Source organism: Triturus cristatus, chromosome 9 (genome assembly GCF_964204655.1).
Source record: "Triturus cristatus chromosome 9, aTriCri1.1, whole genome shotgun sequence".
In the NCBI taxonomy this organism is placed as follows: Eukaryota; Metazoa; Chordata; class Amphibia; order Caudata; family Salamandridae; genus Triturus; species Triturus cristatus.
The window spans coordinates 195,126,958-195,141,355 of NC_140592.1; positions in this window are offsets into that span (position 1 = coordinate 195,126,958).

The following is a 14,398-nucleotide window of genomic DNA, read 5'->3' on the forward strand; positions in this document are numbered from 1 at the left end:
GGTGGTAGATGTGGTGGACATGGTAGTGGTGGTAGTGGACATGGTGGTGGATATGGTGGAGGTGGACGTAGTGGTGGATGTGGTGGACATGGTGGTGGTGGACATGGTGGTGGTGGAGGATGTAGTGGTGGACATGGTGGTGGACATGGTGGTGGTGGATGTGGTGGACATGGTGGTGGTAGATGTGCTAGTGGTAGAGGACATGGTGGTGGACATGGTGGTGGACATGATGGATGTGGTGTTGGACGTGGTGGTGGACGTGGTGGTGGTGGTGGTGGTGGTGGTGGGCGTGGTATTGGTGGACATGGTGGTGGTGGACATGGTGGTTGTGGACGTGGTGGTGGTTGATGTGCTGGTGGTAGACATGGTGGATGTGGTGGACATGGTGGTGGTGGACATGGTGGTGGTAGATGTGGTAGTGGATGTGGTGGTGGACATGGGGGTGGTGGCTGTGATGGTGCTGGATGTGGTGGTGGTGGTGAACATGGTGGTGGTGCTGGATGTGGTGGTGATGGTAGATGTGCTGTTGGTGGTGGATGTGGTGGTGGTGGTGCATGTAGTGGTGGTGGACATGGTAGTGGTGGTGGATGTGGTGGACATGGTGGTGGTGGACATGGTGGTGTACGTGGTGGACGTGGTGGTGGAGGACGTGGTGGAGGATGTAGTGGTGGTGGACAAGGTGGTGGATGAGGTGGTGGACGTGGTGGTGGTGGACGTGGTGGTGGATGTAGTGGTGGACGTAGTAGTGGTGGAAGTGGTGGTGGACTTGGTGGTGGTGGATGTGGTGGTGGTGGAAGTGGTGGTGGACATGGTGGTGGTGGTGGACATGATGGTGGACATGGTGGTGGACATGGTAGACATGGTGGTAGTGGATGTGGTGGTGGTGGACGTGGTGTTGGTGGGCATGTGGTGTTGGATGTGGTGGACATGGTGGTAGATGTGGTGGTGGTGGTGGACATGGTGGTGGACATGGTGGTGGATGTGGTGGTGGACGTGGTGGTGATGGATGTGGTGGTGGTGCTGGTGGTGGATGTGGTGGTGGTGGACTTGGTGATGGACATGTTGGTGGTGGTGGACATGGTGGTGGTGGACATGGTGGTGGTGGATGTGGGGGTGGTGGTGGATGTGGTGGTGGTGGACGTGGTGGACATTGTGGTTGTGGATACAGTGGTGGATGTGGTAGTGGTGGATGTAGTTGTGGTGGACAGGGTGGTGGTGGATGTGGTGGTGGTAGACATGTTGGTGGTGGATGTGGTGGACGTTGTGGTAGACATGGTGGTGGTGGTGGACGTAGTGGTGGTCGACATGGTGATGATGCTGGTGGTGATGCTAGTGTTGGTAGTGGACGTGGTGGTGGATGTGGTTGTGGTGGACAAGGTGGTGGTGGACGTGGTGGTGGACATGGTGGTGGTGAACGTGGTGGTGGTTGTTGGAAATGGGATTTCCAGTTGGCTAGGGCTTGCGCCAAAGCCAGACAGAAACCACCACTCTAGTCAGGGCTGGGGAGTTACACGCCAAAGATAACCCCTGCTCACCCCCTTGGTAGCTTGGCACGAGCAGTCAGGCTTATCCCGGAGGCAATGTGTAAAGCGTTTGCGCGCGCACCCAGCAACAACACCCAAGGCCCACCACAAATGAAACTCCACACAAGGTATTATATAAAAATAGCCTTTGTATTATACCAAAACACATTCGATAATATTCACACAATTTACACTGTGCCAACTGGCACTGGGCAGAATTTTACAAGGGACTATTTACACGGGACAGGGCCACATGGGCCACTGTTAGAATTAGCACAAATCACCAAGTGTACATGTAGATCATAACACAAATTAGCACTGTAGAACACAACCAGTAACTACTGGGGCATTAATGACCTCAGCGTCATCACACTAGCATCAGGTATAAAACCTATCCTGCATCCATCACAGGGGAATAAACACATTATGCAATTTCTCCTTGGTCTAACGCATTAGACCTAACCACCTACGTATACCTACACTAGGGGCGTATAATCGCACAGGGAAGTACAATCTCCCTAACACCAACCTAAACAGGTAAAACAACCTCCTAGGCAGATATGACCACATTTAGAGTGCGCAAAACATGCTATACACAGTACATTTCCTAACACCCAATCACATTAGCATGAATCGCAATAACACCTCAATCACATTAGAGTCCAGGTCGCACCAGAACCTAAACGTAGCAGCTGCCCACTACTTGCTGGGCAGCTGGGGACAAGCACAGGGCCTAAACGCTGCAGCTGGCACTAAGTGCTGCGCAGCTGGGGAAGTAAAATGAGGCATGGGCTCTCAAATGGCCCATGACTCAATGTCACAACGTGGGAGCCACCTAGGCTCTAGAAACAACATGTCCCCCATGGAGCACCCGGGCTCCTGAAATCAATATGCGCCAACATAGAAGAGGACCTTGCCCCAAAGTACTGTGGAGCGCACTGGCGGGGAAATGGCATGTGTCCCCAAACGCTGGAGCCCTCTAGGCTCAAAACACCAAGGAAATGCCCCTGAATAACGTTGGAGCCTCGTGGGCTCAGAGAAAATAATGCCCCCGACGTTGGAGCCATGCTAGGGCTCTAAACAATGTCCCCGTACGTTGGAGTCCCCCCTCAGGGGACTCTTGAACAATAAAGATGGCCCCTTGAACGTTGGAGCGCCACTCGCGCTCTTAAAAATATCATGTCCCGGTTGGAGTGGCCCACTACCATACGGGGATGCTCTGCATCCTAAACCGGACTGCCTGGGTGCCTCGTGGGCACCCTGAACAAAGGAGGCAGCCCCCCCTCTACTCACTGGGTCCGGTGACCTCGCCGTTCTGGATCTCCTCTGGGATCGGCGGCTTGCTCCGGTCACCTCTCTCCTTCACCCGGGCCCCCTCCTGGGACCCGGGACTCAAGTCTCGCAGCTGCTAGATGCGGGGCTTCCCTCTTCCGTCTCTGGGAGGCGGGGTGGGCTCCCGTTCTCCCTCGGGCTTTCCACATCAGAGGAATCTCTCTCCTTCGCTGTCTGTGCGACGCGGGGCTCTCCCTCGAGCATGGGAGCCCCGTGCCGCGAACTCACGCCGGCCTCTTCCGGCTTGGCTGCAGGCCCCGCCCACATCACGGGCGGGCCTGCCAGACTTCCGGTTTTGCCGCAACTCGGGCCGCAGCGGTGATTTCCCACAGGCAAATCACGGGGTGGGCACCCGCAACGTACAATAAAGATGAAGCGGACATAAGCGGGGTGGGCTCCCGCATTGATCACGGGCAAAGTCACGGGGTGGGCACCCGCATGAATTAGGAAGTCGAAAAGAAGACGCAGGGTGGGCACCTGCATATACTTAACAACATAAAGCGGAGTAGGCTCCCGCTATTAACGACCAAATAAGCGGGGTGGGCACCCGCGAAAGCACGCATCATGGGGGAATCCCTACGCTGGTGATTCCCTCTCTCCTGCTCTCAGCAGCGCGACGCTGCACAGCCCCAGCTCCTCTCTCTGGGGGAATTTAGGATAAAGCGCTCTCCAGGCGCTATGTTCAGGACCAGCAGAAAGTCCTTGAGAGATCCAGGAAACAGAAAAAAGGTCCCACAAAGTCCATTAGGTATCCAGGGGCTGGGCAGGGCCCAGGGAGGCAAGCCTTCCCCTGGGCCCCAGCAGCAGCGCGCCCCTGGCAGATTCAAGTCAGAACAAGAACATTTTCATGGGGTCACAGCCCCTCTTTTTATACACCAAATCCCTTTGTCTCAAAGGTGCAGGGAAGGGGCGAACCAGATACAACTGGTTCCTGAGCACTTTGTTTTGCTCAGCCCCTCTCCCTATTCACAGAACAGGCCAGGGTCATCAGTCGCACCACAGGGGGCGGAGCCAGCATTGTGTGGGGAAAGCCCAGCCCTATTCAGGTCCTAGGTGTACTCCTCCAACCCATCTGGCTGCTGATCTCCCTATTCACCACTGGGTGACTCCTCCTGACTCTGGGGATTCCCTAGCCCGTCACATGACCTCAGCCAGCCAATCGCCAGACAAGGCACTCATTTCACACTGCACACAGAAGTGTCCACTTCTAGAAGTGGCACTTCCACACTAGATACATGCACGCCGCACACATCATCGTGCAGCATTTTATCACACGAGTCCGTACATACCAAACTCGCACCTGCACTCCCCACGCATCAGGAACTACCAGGGACACATACATTCCCCCATGCATTCCTATGGGAGGGCAGGTTAGTCTCACCAGACCATACCCAGAGCGCACACGCTTTCCACTGGGACACAGTGTGAAAGCGCCTAGAGGCCTAAAACCACTAGTACAACACAGGAAAAAGGCTAGGATACTGCAAAAAGTTCTAGGGGTGAACTTGCCAGAAGGGCCAAGTCCAACACAACCCCCTTCCAGCCAAAACGCAGGGCAGACCAATCACCACCGTGATGGTCTTCCCTGCTTGGGGCGATAGAACATGGACGCAGGCCCGCACTGCAGGGACACTCTCCGGTTCTACGCCATTCTCAATCAACGTGGTTCCATCTAAAAAAAACTACCGAAAAAAAACTCAGGCCCAACTAGGCTACCCCACTGGTACTACCTAGTTGTCCACGGCCGGGACCAGGCCCTAGGCCACCCAGATACCACTGGTCCTTGCCAAACCCAGAGTGGGGGGTAGTAACCCCTGGCATACAAGCCATTCTCTACTCTCCCTCCTCAGTGTAGTTCCCAACTACCACTGATCCTTCAACCTAGGGTCCGCACCCTCAGGCTGATCAGAGGTCACGGGCAAGAATGCCCCACTCTACCTCTACTTCTGGGGTTCCGCACCCTCACTGGGAAGCACCCACCAGAACACACCTCTCCCACCAGTTCAGGACCTCTCTCCACCAACTGGTCTATCACCTGGGATCCAAGGGGTCAGAGGCGAGGACTCCCTCCCTCTGCACCCCCTTCCACTGTAGAGCAGGGTCTCTTCACTTAAGATGAGCCCCACCTGCCCTCAGGACTTCAGCTGCCCTTACGTCCAGATCCGGAAACACCGACTACTGGCTCCCCAACCGAGGGACGTACCCTTTGGTCAGATGCCTGGTGAACCAGGACTTAATGAGGGTGACACATAACTAATGGGTCGTGTGACAGTCTGCCTGGCGCTGATCTCACAACCTCTTGTCCATCTGACAGGGCGTGCAGACCCCCCAGGACAGAAGTGGCGACACCACGGTCACTCAGTGGCGACTCAGCCCTCCCGGCTGGTCCCTGACCTACTGGTTCCCACTGGGGAATCCCTCCCCCTCTCACCCCTCCCTCTGGACTTCCACACCCTCCCAACTGAAGCAGTACCGCCAGACACCAGGACTACTGGAGCTCTGATTACAGACACTCCACGTCCTCTAGACACTGGGAGATCCTCCTCAAATGACCTATTGGTACACAGACATGGTGATGGTGGATGTGGTGGTGGTGTTGGTGGACATGGTGGTGGTGGATGTGGTGGTGATGGGCGTGGTGGTGGTGGACATGGTGGAGGTAATGGTGGTAGACATGGGGATGGTGAATGTGGTGGTGGTGCTGGTGGTGGTGGACGTGGTGGTGGTGGATGTGGTGGTGCTGGATGTGATGGTGGACATGGTAGTGGTGGATGTGGTAGTGGTGGACATGGTGGTGGTGGAAGTGGTGGTGGTGGACGTGGTGGTGGTGGACGTGGGGATGGGGGATGTGGTGGTGGTGCTGGTGGTGCATGTGGTGGACGCAGTGGACACGGTGTTGGGTGTGGACATAATGGTGGACGTGGTGGTGGTGGACTTGGTGGTGGTGGACATGGTGGTGGTGGTGATAGATGTGGCGGTGGTGGACGTGGTAGTGGTGGACGTGGTGGTGGACGTGGTGGTGGTGGATATGGTGGTGGAAATGTTGGTGGAGGTGGTGGATGTGGTGGTGGTGGACATGGTGGTGGTGGATGTGGTGGACATGGTGGTGGTGGACATGGTGGTGGTGGATGTGGTGGGGTGGTGGACGTGGTGGTGGATGTGGTTTTGGTGGACATGGTGGTGGTGGATGGGGTAGACGTGGTGGTGGTGGACGTGGTGGTGTCGTGGATGTGGTGGTGGTAGACGTCGTGGTGGTGGACGCGGTGGTGGTAGACGTAGTGTTGTGGACATGGTGGTGGTGGATGTTGTGGTGGTGGACATGTTGGTGATGGTAGACTTTGTGGTGGACGTGGTGGTGGTGGTGGACGTAGGGGTGGTGGACATGGTGATGGTGATGGTGGTGGTGCTAGTGGTAGTGATGGATGTGGTGGTGGATGTGGTTGTGGTAGACATGGTGGTGGTGGACGTGGTGGTGGTGGATGTGATGGTGGACGCGATTGTGGACGTGCTGGTGGTGGACGTGGTGATGGTGGATGTGGTGGTGGTGCTGGTGGTGGCGGATGTGGTGCTGGTGGACGTGGTAGTGGTGGATGTGGTGGTGGTGGACAAGGTGGGGATGGTTGTGGTGGTTGTGGACATGGTGGAGATAATGGGGAAATGGTGGTGGATGTGATCATGGATGTGGTGGTGGTGGACATGTGGTGGTGGACATGGTGGTGGTGGACATGGTGGTGGTGGATGTGTGGTGGTAGATGTGTTGGACATGGTGGTAGAGGTGGTGGACATGGTGGTGGATGTGGTGGTGGATGTGGTGGTGGTGGTGCTGGTGGTAGATGTGGTCGTGGTGGACATGGTGATGGACATGTTGGTGGTGGACATGGTGGTGGTGGACATGGTGGTGGTGGATGTGGGGGTGGTGGTGGATGTGGTGGTGATGGACGTGGTGGTGTTGAATGTGGTGGTAGATGTGGTGGTGGACGTGGTTGTGGACGTGGTGGTTGTAGACATGGTGATGGTGGATGTGGTGGTGGTGCTGGACGTGGTGGTAGTGGATGTGGTGGTGGTGGATGTGGTGGATGTGGTGGTGGTGGACATGGTGGTGATGGATATGGTGGTGGTGAACATGGTGGAGGTAATGGTGGACATGGTGCTGGATGTGATGGTGGACATGGTAGTGGTGGATGTGGTAGGGGTGGACTTGGTGGTGGTGGATGTGTTGGTGGTGGACGTGGTGGTGGTGGACATGGTGATGGGGATGTGGTGGTGGTGCTGGTGGTGAATGTGGTGGATGCGATGGACATGGTGGTGGGTATGGACATGGTGGTGGATGTGGTGGTGGTAGACTTGGTGGTGGTGGACATGGTGGTGGTGGAGGACGTGGTGGTGGTAGATGTGGTGGTGGTGGATGTGGTGGTGGTGGACATGGTGGTGGACATGGTGTTGGATGTGTTGGTGGACATGGTGGTGGTGCTGGTGGACATGGTGGTGGTGGATGTGGTGGTGGACGTGGTGGTGGTGGTGGATGTGGTGGTGGTAGATGTGGTGGATATGGTAGACATGGAGGTGGTGGACATGGTGGTCGTAGATGTGGTAGTGGACGTGGTGGTGGACATGTTGGTGGTGGATGTGCTGGTGCTGGACGTGGTGGTATTGGTAAACATGATGGTGGTGGTGGATGTGGTAGTGGTGGTGGTAGACATGGTGGTGGTGGTTGATGTGGTGGTGGTGGACATGGTAGTGGTGATGGATGTGGTGGACATGATGGTGGTGGATGTGGTGGTGGTGGTGGACAAGGTGGTGGTGGTGGATGTGGTGGTGGACATGGTGGTGGATGTGGTGGTGGTGATAGTGGTGGACGTGGTGGTGGTGGACGTGGTGGTGGTGCTGGACGTGGTGGACATGGTGGTGGAAATGTTGGTGGAGGTGGTGGACGTGGTGGTGGTGGACATGGTGGTGGTGGATGTGGTGGACATGGTGGTGGTGGACATGGTGGTGGATGTGATGGTGGACATGGTGGTAGATGTGGTAGTTTTGGAAGTGGTGGTGGTGGTGGATGTGGTGGTGGATATGGTAATGGAGGTGGTGGACATGGTGGTGATAGATGTGGTGGTGGTGGTGGACGTGGTGGGGGTAGTGGTGGTGGATGTGGTGGTGGTGGACATGGTGAAGGTGGACGTGGTGGTGGTGGATGTGGTTGTGGTGGACGTGGTGGTGGTGGACGTGGTGGTGGTGGATGTGATGGTGGATGTGATTGTGGATGTGGTGGTGGTAGACATGGTGATGGTGGATGTGGTGGTGGTGCTGGTGGTGGTGGATGTGGTGGTGGTGGAAGTGGTGGTGGTGGATGTGGTGGTGGTGGACATGGTGGCGATGGATGTGGTGGTGGTGGACATGGTGGAGGTAATGGTGGACGTGGTGGTGGATGTGATCATGGATGTGGTGGTGGTGGATGTGGTGGTGGTGGACATGTGGTGGTGGACATGCTGGTGGTGGACATGGTGGTGGTGGATGTGTGGTGGGAGATGTGGTGGACATGGTGGTAGAGGTGGTGGTGGATATGGTGGTGGTGCTGGTGGTAGATGTGGTCGTGGTGGACGTGGTGATGGACATGTTGGTGGTGGACATGGTGGTGGTGGACATGGTGGTGGTGGATGTGGGGGTGGTGGTGGATGTGGTGGTGATGGATGTGGTGGACGTGGTGGTGGTGGATCTGGTGGATCTGGTGGTGGACAAGGTGGTGGTGGATGCAGTGGTGTGGACATGGAGGTGGTGGTGGATGTGGTGGTGGTGGACATGTTGGTGGTGGACGTGGTGGATGTTGTGGTGGATGTGGTGGTGGTGGATGTAGTGGTGGTGGACATGGTGATGGTGCCAGTGGTGATGCTAGTGTTGGTGGTGGACGTGGTGGTGGATGTGGTTGTGGTGGACAAGGTGGTGGTGGATGTGGCGGTGGACATGGTGGTGGTGAATGTGGTGGTGGTGGATGTGGTGGTGGACTTGGTTGTGGATGTGGTGGTTGTAGACATGGTGATGGTGGATGTGGTGGTGGTGCTGGACGTGGTGGTGGTAGATGTGGTGGTGGTGGATGTGGTGGATGTGGTGGTGGTGGACATGGTGGTGATGGACATGGTGGTGGTGATCATGGTAGAGGTAATGGTGGACATGGTGCTGGATGTGTTGGTGGACATGGTAGTGGTGGATGTGGTGGGGGTGGACATGGTGGTGGTGGATGTGGTGGTGGTGGACATGGTGGTGGTGGACGTGGTGATGGGGGATGTGGTGGTGGTGCTGGTGGTGGATGTGGTGGACGCGATGGACATGGTGGTGGGTGTGGACATGGTGGTGGATGTGGTGGTGGTGGATTTGGTGGTGGTGGACATGGTGGTGGTGGTGGACATGGTGGTGGTAGATGTGGTGGTGGTGGATGTGGTGGTGGAGGTGGAAGTGGTGGTGGACGTGGTGGTGGTGGATGTGATGGTGGTGGACATGGTGGTAGATATGGTGGTGGTGGACATGGTGGTGGTGGATGTGGTGGTGGACGTGGTGGTGGTGGTGGATATGGTGGTGGTAGATGTGGTGGATGTGGTAGACATGGTGGTGGTGGACATGGTGGTGGTAGATGTGGTAGTGGACGTGGTGGTGGGCATGTTGGTGGTGGATGTGGTGGTGCTGGACGTGGTGTTGTTGGTAAACATGGTGGTGGTGGATTTGGTAGTGGTGGTAGACATGGTGGTGGTGGTGGATGTGGTGGTAGTGGACATGGTAGTGGTGATGGATATGGTGGACATGATGGTGGTGGCCGTGGTGGTGGTGGACAAGGTGGTGGTGGTGGATGTGGCGGTGGACATGGTGGTGGATGTGGTGGTGGTGATGGTGGTGGATGTGGTGGTGGTGGACGTGATGGTGGTGGTGGACGTGGTGGTGGTGAACATGGTGGTAGAAATGTTGGTGGAGGTGGTGGATGTGGTGGTGGTGAACATGGTGGTGGTGGATGTGGTGGACATGGTGGTGGTGGACATGGTGGTGGACGTGGTGGTATATGTGGTGGTGTTGGACATGGTGGCGGTGGATGTGGTGGTGGTGGTAGATATGGTAATGGTATTGGTGGACATGGTGGTGATGGATGTGGTGGTGGTGGTGGACGTGGTGGACATGGTGATGGTGGATGTGGTGCTGTTGGTGGATGTGGTAGTGGTGGATGTGGTGGTGGTGGACGTAGTGGTGGTGCTGGACATGGTGATTGGTGAACATGGTGTTGATGGACATGGTGGACTTGGTGGTGGTGGATGTGTTGGTGGTGGACATGATGGTGGATGTGGTGCTGATGGTGGTGGTAGTGGATGTGGTGGTGGTGGGCGTGGTGGTCGTGGACATTGTGATGGTGTATGTTGTGCTGGTGATGGACGTGGTGGTGGTGGACGTGGTGGTGGACATGGTGGTGGTGGACATGGTGGTGGATATGGTAGTGGTGGATGTGGTGATGGTGGGCATGGTGATGGTGTATGTGGTGCTGGTGCTGGACGTGATGGTGGTGGACGTGGTGGTGGATGTGGTGGTGGTGGATGTGGTGGTGGTAGACATGGTGGTGGACGTGGTGGTGATGGTGGTGGTGGATGTGGTGGTGGTGGTGGATGTGATGATGGTGGATGTGGTGATGGTGTATGTGGTGCTGGTGGTGGACGTGGTGATGGACATGGTGGTGGTAGTGGTGGACGTGGTGGTGGTGAACATGGTGGTGATGTATGTGGTAGACTTGGTGGTGATGGATATGGTGTTATTGGACATGGTTGTGGTGGATGTGGTGGACATGGTGGTGGTGGACAGGTGGTGGTTGTGGACATGGTGATGGTGGACGTGGTGCCAGTGATGTGTTGGTGGTGGACGTGGTGGTGGTGGTGTTGTGGAGGTGCAGTTGGTGCTTGTGGTAGACATGGTGGTGGTGGATGTGGTGGTGGTAGACGTGGTGGTGGTGGATGTGGAGGTGGTGGACGTGGTGGTGGTGGTAGACATGGTGGTGTACATGGTGGTGGTGTACATGGTGGTGGTGGACGTGGTGGTGGTGGACATAGTGGTGGTGGTGGACATGGTGGTGAAGGACATGGTGGTGGTTGACATGGTGTTGTATATGGTGGTGGTGGTGTATGTGGTGTTGGTGATGTTGGTGGTGGATGTGGTGGTGGTGGTGGACATGGTAATGATGGTCGACATGGTGGTGATGGATGTGGTGGTGGACGTGGTGGGGTGGTGGTAGTGGATGTGGTGGTGGTGGACATGGTGAAGGTGGACGTGGTGATGGAGGATTTGGTGCTGGTGGTGGACATGGTGGTGGTGGACATGGTGATGGTGGACGTGGTGGTGGACATGGTGGTGGTGGACATGGTGGTGGTGAACATGGTGGTGATGGACGTGGTGACTTGGTGGTGATGGATGTGGTGTTGTTGGACATGGTGATGGTGGACGTGGTGGTGGTGCTGGGGGTGGTGGTGGACATGGTAGTGGACATGGTGGTTGTGGACATGGTGGTGGTGGACATGGTGGTGGACATGGTGGTGGTGGATGTTGTGGTGGTAGACGTGGTGGTGGTAGACGTGGTGGTGGTTGACGTGGTGGTGGTGGATGTGGTTATGGATGTGGTGCTGGTGGACGTGGTGGTGGTGGATGTGGTGGCGGATGTGGTGATGGTGGACATGGTGGTGGATGTGGTGGTGATGGTGGTGGTGGATGTGGTGGTGGTGGATGTGATGATGGTGGCTGTGGTGATGGTGTATGTGGTGCTGGTGGTGGACGTGGTGGTGGTGGATGTGGTGGTGGACATGGTGGTGGTAGTGGTGGACGTGGTGGTGATGTACGTGGTAGACTTGGTGGTGATGGATGTGGTGTTATTGGACATGGTTGTGGTGGACGTGGTGGACATGGTGGTGGTGAACAGGTGGTGGTTGTGGACATGGTGATGGTGGACGTGGTGCCAGTGATGTGTTGGTGGTGGACGTGGTGGTGGTGGATGTGGTGGTGGTGGTGCTGTGGAGGTGGAGTTGGTGCTTGTGGTAGACATGGTGGTGGTGGATGTGGTGGTGGTAGACGTGGTGGTGGTGGATGTGGAGATGGTGGACGTGGTGGTGGTGGTAGACATGGTGGTGTACGTGGTGGTGGTGTACATGGTGGTGGTGGACATGGTGGTGGTGGACATAGTGGTGGTGGTGGACATGATGGTGAAGGACATGGTGGTGGTTGACATGGTGTTGTACATGGTGGTGGTGGTGGATGTGGTGTTGGTGATGGTGGTGGTGGATGTGGTGGTGGTGGTGGACATGGTAGTGATGGTCGATATGGTGGTGATGGATGTGGTGGTGGACGTGGTGGGGGTGGTGGTGGTGGATGTGGTGGTGGTGGACATGGTGAAGGTGGATGTGGTGATGGAGGATGTGGTGCTGGTGGTGGATGTGGTGGTGGTGGACATGGTGGTGGTGGACGTGGTGGTGGACATGGTGGTGGTGGACATGGTGGTGGTGAACATGGTGGTGATGGACGTGGTGACTTGGTGGTGATGGATGTGGTGTTGTTGGACATGGTGATGGTGGATGTGGTGGTGGTGCTGGTGGTGGTGGTGGACATGGTAGTGGACATGGTGGTGGACATGGTGGTGGTAGACATGGTGGTGGACATGGTGGTGGTGGATGTTGTGGTGGACGTGGTGGTGGTAGACGTGGTGGACATGGTGGTGGTTGATGTGGTGGTGGTGGATGTGGTGGTGGATATGGTGCTGGTGGACGTGGTGGTGGTAGATGTGGTGGCGGATGTGGTGATGGTGGATGTGGTGGTGGTGGTGGACATGGTGGTGGTGGAAGTGGTGGTGATGGTGGTGGTAATGGACGTGGTGGTGGTTGACATGGTGGTGGACGTGGTGAAGGTGGATGTGGTGGTGGTGGTGGGGATGGTGGTGGATATGGTGGTGGACGTGGGGGAGGTAGACATAAAATTGATACTTGTATAGCGCACTACTCACCCGCAAGGGTCTCAAGGCGCTTGTACGAATACCACTGTGGAACCCATCCTGGCTTTCCCTGTGAGGCGTCCACTCCTGGGCACCCCCTAGGTGGAGGCCAGGCATCCTTAGGATTGTGGGGGCCGTTGTGGAGATTAAGCAAGCTATTGCCCAGAGTTGCAGAGTGGGACTCCATGATTGGAATGGCACCGAGGCGAGAATTATCAGGTCCGTGGAATATTTTGAGCCCAAGACCCGCCGAGGCGGGGAATGGAACCCTGGTCCCGGGCTAGAGTTCTGCATCAGGGTCTGCCGCTCTAATCATTGAGCCACACTTCTCCACGTGGTGGTGGACGTGATGGTGGTGGACGTGGTGGTGGTGCTGGGCATGGTGATTGGTGAACATGGTGTTGATGGACGTGGTGGACTTGGTGGTGGATGTGGTGGTGGTGGACTTGATGGTGGACGTGGTGGTGATGGTGGTGGTAGTGGATGTGGTGGTGGTGGACGTGGTGGTCGTGGACATGGTGATGGTGTATGTTGTGCTGGTGATGGACGTGGTGGTGGTGGACATGGTGGTGGACATGGTGGTGGTGGACATGGTGGTGGATATGGTAGTGGTGGATGTGGTGATGGTGGACATGGTGATGGTGTATGTGGTGCTGGACATGGTGGTGGTGGACGTGGTGGTGGATGTGGTGGTGGTGGACTTGATGGTGGACGTGGTGGTGATGGTGGTGGTAGTGGATGTGGTGGTGGTGGACGTGGTGGTCGTGGACATGGTGATGGTGTATGTTGTGCTGGTGATGGACGTGGTGGTGGTGGACGTGGTGGTGGACATGGTGGTGGTGGACATGGTGGTGGATATGGTAGTGGTGGATGTGGTGATGGTGGACATGGTGATGGTGTATGTGGTGCTGGACATGGTGGTGGTGGACGTGGTGGTGGATGTGGTGGTGGTGGACATGGTGGTGGATGTGGTGGTGATGGTGGTGGTGGATGTGGTGGTGGTAGATGTGATGATGATGGATGTGGTGATGGTGTATGTGGTGCTGGTGGTGGACGTGGTGGTGGTGGTGGTGGACGTGGTGGTGGACATGGTGGTGGTAGTGGTGGACGTGGTGGTGGTGAACATGATGGTGATGTATGTGGTGGACTTGGTGGTGATAGATGTGGTGTCATTGGACATGGTTGTGGTGGACATGGTAGACATGGTGGTGGTGGACAGGCGGTGGTTGTGGACGTGGTGATGGTGGACGTGGTGGTGGATTTGTTGGTGGTGGATGTGGTGGTGGTGGTGGATGTGGTGGTGGTGGAGGACATGGTGGTGGTGGACATGGTGGTGGATGTGGTGTTGTAGAGGTGGAGGTGGTGGTTATGGTAGACATGGTGGTGGTGGATGTGGTGGTGGTAGATGTGGTGGTGGTGGATGTGGAGGTGGTGGAGGTGGTTGTGGTGGTAGACATGGTGGTGTATGTGGTGGTGGTGTACGTGGTGGTGGTGGACGTGGTGGTGGTGGACATGGTCATGGTGGTGGACATGGTGGTGAAGGACATGGTGG